Source organism: Cavia porcellus, unplaced genomic scaffold, assembly GCF_034190915.1.
Source record: "Cavia porcellus strain 051 isolate PalLab524CR breed Dunkin Hartley unplaced genomic scaffold, mCavPor4.1 scaffold_2, whole genome shotgun sequence".
Taxonomy (NCBI): Eukaryota; Metazoa; Chordata; class Mammalia; order Rodentia; family Caviidae; genus Cavia; species Cavia porcellus.
The window spans coordinates 111,603,610-111,608,761 of NW_026947485.1; the positions used below are offsets into that span (position 1 = coordinate 111,603,610).

The 5,152-nt window shown below is 39.8% G+C and overlaps 1 pseudogene; it reads right to left on the reverse strand.

Moving 5' to 3' along the window:
* Window positions 1-1,470: 1,470 nt before the first annotated feature.
* LOC134473030 (destrin-like) lies at window positions 1,471-1,929 on the reverse strand (annotated as a pseudogene).
* Window positions 1,930-5,152: the final 3,223 nt, after the last annotated feature.

Genomic DNA, 5,152 nt, shown 5'->3' on the forward strand with positions numbered 1-5,152 from the left:
AAAATGTCTGCACCAGAGGACTGAAGGTTCCAGTTGAAGGTTGGAGTTCTGCAGCTCACTGCAGAGTCTAGTGTAGATCTGTGTCAGGAAACCGAACATCTATCCTGGAAGGCTAAATTAAAGCATCTGCACTGGAAACCTAAAGGATTAGAGACAAAAATCCAAAGGCAGTGGCAAAGACCAGAGCTCCTACAAAGAAAAAGGGCAGATTTCCTTCTTTCCCTTTTTATTCCAACCAAGCTACCACCCTATTGGTTGATGCCACTTACACTCAGGCTGAGTTTTCCCTCTTCGGTTTGCAACTATATTATCAGTCATCCACAGACGTATCCAGAACTTTACTAATCTGCTAGACAATTTTACTCAAGTCAGACTTATGCATCACAATTAATATCCACGCCATTAAAGTCACTAATGTGACAGACACCCATCTTTATCATAGAGATCTTTACTCATGCAATAGGAAGAAAAAAAGTACAAGGCAAGAGAAGAAAGGCTTAGTTCTCTTGATTCCCTTCTGCTCTCAGTTCTGATGGCCCCCTTCTGATCTGGATTTTTTACCTGTATGTGGCAAGCAGATGAAAAGTGGCCAGGACCTTAAGATGTTCATGATAAGTAAGAGAACTAACATTTATGGATTGTACCGTTATCATATTGATCATTTCCTTTCAGTTATCTGTAGCAAAGAAAGGAATTAGAATAGAAGGGGAGGAAAAATATTTGATTGACTAAAGTTTTCACACTTTAAAGAAAGATGGGGTAGAGAGACAGAAAGTAAGCAAGGAAAAATTAATTGAGCGAGGGGGACGAGTAAAAGAGAAAAGGTGAATGGATATGTAAGACAGAATAGAGAGGTAGAATTCTGAGTGAGGATGAGAAAATGGTAAGAAAAAGTAGCCAGGAAATCACCAGGATGCCTTATTATGAGTGAGATATGGAGGTGGCTGAGCTGAGTACCAGGAGGATTGGACTGGAAATAAATGAGTGACATGGAGACATTAGGTCAGATATCACGTGTGGGAAGGATTTAGTACTTTAAAAGGCGCCTCCTCTTATAAGTGGTTTATACTCATTACCTTGCTTATTTTAACTCTTACAGTGGCTCTGTTAAGTGTGTTCTCATGTTCCCCCATTCATTACACAGATCAAGAAACAAATTTAGAGAAATAAGCATTTTTGAATGAGATCAGTCAACCAGTATGTGGAGCTGGGATTCATTCAATTCTAGGTCTGCTGAGTCTGGAACTTTAACTGACAATCTTCAACTTCATTCTTTCAGTTTTTTTTTTTTAATAATAGAGGTTAGATTATTTAGGGTCACATTTGCATATGGTTAGAGAATATTTACTCTAACAGATGACAAGACATCTCCCCCTCAATGAGACCTGGCCTAAGTATATTTGTTTACTTACAGAGCAAGAGAGCAAGATTAAATATGGAGGTTTCCAATCTGTGGCACTGAAAGATAGTCTATGTGGAGCATGCTTCAAAGGTCACAAGTAAGGATGCACCTGGCTTTTCAGCAATAGAAGCCTGACTGAGGTCTTCTGGCTCATCTATTTGACATGCATATTTTATGCTTTGAAGTTTCATTTTGGTGGCATCCTTGCACTTACCGTACACTTTACTCTTCAGAGATGCTAGTTCTGGTGCCCACGGCCACATACACAGAAAATCAACTCTTTTGGATTCCTTGGTTTCAAAGCTTGGTTTCAGGTGGCACTAAAGCATAGCAACAATCTTTTTCAGGAAGCATTCCCACAAAACGCGTGAAAAGAGCAGTGATAGTCATATCAATATTTCTAACCAAGATCTCTTTGCATTCTTCAAGGATGATGCACTTTTTGTCTGTGCATCATTGAGTCAACAAGTGACAGGCTTCTTTATTTTCTTGATTTCCTCTGGTGTGAAGCATTTCTGAACTTTCATGTCATAAAATAATGGAAAACACTTCATCAGGAACTTACCCTTCTGAGGCCATCTTTGACACTGTGAGACCAAGAGGAGAAGGACAGCTGGTGCTGGTGCTGGCTATGAGTCTGCTGAGCTTTCCCTGGTGCGAGACTCCTCTGACTTCTTATGGAGCTCCACCTATATTACCTTTTAAGACTGGGTGTATTCAGGATGGCATGGGAGAGATTGCTGGTTTATATGGGTCAGTATAAAGAATTTTATCAGTTTAGAACACTTATGAGTGTTAATGCATCTAAAATCCATGTCAAGTGAGGAAACTTTGGAGGAGTTGAAGTTGATTAGCCTGCAGAAGAGAAAGGGGAAGACACTGAATATCTGACTCACTCTAACAGATATATGTAGAAGATCCACAGTGTATCATCTCTGTTCTAGGAGTTGGGGGACAAAGACCAATAAATCTGGCTGCTTTCCTGGAGATTTCATTTTAGCAGAAGAAGACAGACTTCAAACAATTATAGAGACAATTTATTACATAAAATACTTTAAACTGCGACATGTGTTATCAAGAAGATGAACAAGGACTTGAGACAGAAACTAAGCAAGGGACCTGCAGAGGACCATATTGGTTGGTGTGCTCTTGAATCCTTTTTGTTGTTTCATTTGGCCAGTTCCCAGCTTTTGTGTGCTAGTCCTTAGGTTCTGTGTGCTTGTTGTTCTAAGTACCTATAACTTTGTTCCAAGCATAGCCCTTGACCACTGGAGCACTTTGCCTGTCACATAGATGGCTCCTCTCAAAGCCTCCTTAGCCAAATTCTCAGCTATTCTAGTGACCCCAGACCCTTGTCTTTGGAAGGAACAATATTCTTACTCAGTTTACAACCCTTAGCTTCCCAGAGGAATCGCCCAAATTGGGACTTCTATAATTTAGGCTTTCAGGCTTCCTCCTTGCTTAATATCTCTTCCTTTGCTGTCCAACCTCTCCCCATCCCTTTACCCTTGTGTCCTGGGGCAATCTGTAAATAAAATATTTACTTATGAATCCTCGTATCAGGATCTACTTCTAAAAACAGCCTAAGACAGGTAGATAGTCATAATGTAATTTATTGTTTTTCAATCCGCCCTGGTTCCTGGGGGAGTCTGGCCCACAAATGTGTCAGTTTGGTAATCCAGAGAGGGATAAAGGAGGTTTTCTATACCACTTCTGGTGTGGAAAGGGGAGAGAACTAGGTCTGTTCTGAAGATAGAGTCACAAAAGTTTGGGAATAAATGAAAGGGAAGGATGTAAGTTGCCTCTTAGATTAGAGGAGATCATGTAGAGATATTGCAGGTAGAAAATTCTCCATTGAGTGAGAAGCAGAGCATCGAAGCCCATATATGCATTTGAGAACCCACCTTCAATGGCCAGCTTTTGCATGCTGAAAGGCATGAGAGACAGTTACACATGAGAATAAATACAAACACAGAGAATATACTTGTAGACTGCAGATAGCATACAAAAATCATGAAACTTGCCCAAATTCTTTCTGAGTTATCTAATGGAGTGTTCCTATTTTTTGCTCCTGCAATTCTCCACCCACTTAAATCCAGATCATGCCAGGCATGGTGAAATGCACAGAACTTTTCTCTAGGTGAAAAGTGTTTACATAAGAATCATGCTGATCTTGGTTATCTTCTGCTCTTAAAGTGACTGGTCACTTTTTAAAGAACAAATCTTTATAACCATCATCATCGTCGTCATCATCATCATCATCATCATCATCATCATCACTAACATTTACTGAGCACATACAACATGCCAGGTACTTTGCTTAGCATGCTGCATAAATGGTCTCATTTAACCTGCACGGCAGTTCTAAGGTGATTCCTTTATATTCCCTTCAGGAGATAAAGCCATCGAAGCTTAGCTATTTAACCCAATAGCCAATGAGTGAGTAAGTTGGAATTTGAACCAGAAGCTCTAAATCAGATTCCAACTTCCAATCAGTGTGACAAACTGCCTGAAAAAAGTAAATACTCTTTGGAGAGACTTAGAGCTTCTGCCTACACAAAATTCTTGTCTCTCAAGGCTGTCATGCCCCAGGACAGCAGTGCCAAGTTTCTATTTTCCTACCTTCCTGTCTTTTGACCACACATCCACTCCCCTCTGTCCCCACTCAAACCATTGTCCCTGTTTTTTATGGCATCTATCTGGGTCTGTTCTTCAAAGGTGGGCTGTCTCTCACCACACTGATCTATTTCTTGATTCTTAGGGACAGTACAGGCTCTTAAGAGATTTGTACTGCAGAGATTCAGGAATTTCCTTAGAGATGACCCCATAGTAACTGGTTTCAGGGCACTTAACATTTATTCAACCCATGTTCGTGAAATACTTGCTGCATGTTAAACTCTGTTGGATCAAAGAGAAGGCAAAATGGAATCCAATATTCTTGACCGTGGGGAACTCATAGTTAATGTCGAACATAGATCTGGAAGGCTATTCTGTATAGTCTTGTAATCTCAATTTCTGGAAACCTTAAGACCCTTTTCTAGTTTAAGAGGAGATCAAGGCCAGAAAACTTGCTGCCCCAGTGAAAATAGCCTAAGTATCTGACAGTAAAGTTTTGGCTAGCACTAATTTATTATTCCACACAATAAAATATTCTTGCAAAACTTAAAAAATCATCTGGAGTCATGTGTGTTTCATGCTATGTGATGAAGCAAAAAAAAGGTAGCATGATATTTGTACATGACAATCTTACTTATGTGAAGGTAATATAAACTGCTTGTATGGTTAGTAGTGATTATCTCAAAACAGTGAACTTTCTGATGATTTTTGTTTCCTTCACTATAGTGTACAATAAATTTTTTACTCAAAATATTGTATTCAAAAGCATACCTGAAAGGGCTGTGTATTCCAGCTGCAACTGCATGACATTCTGGAAAGGGCAAAACTCTGGGGAGAGGAGAGAGAGCGGAGTTGCCAGGTGTGTGGGTGGAGGGAGGTAGAAATAGGTGGAGCACTGAGAATTTCTAGGGCAGTGAAACTTCAGCTGGTATCACCTGGTGGGTACGTGTCATTTTACATTTTTCAAAATTCAAAGTGTGTAAAACAAAGGCTGAAGCCTAATGGAAATTATGGGTTTTAGTTAATAATATATTAATATTGGTTCATCAATTGTGTAACAAGTGTACCACATAAATGCAAGACGTTAATAAGAGAGGAAACTGCGAGGCGAGGGTTGGAGAATGAGCTCTCTGT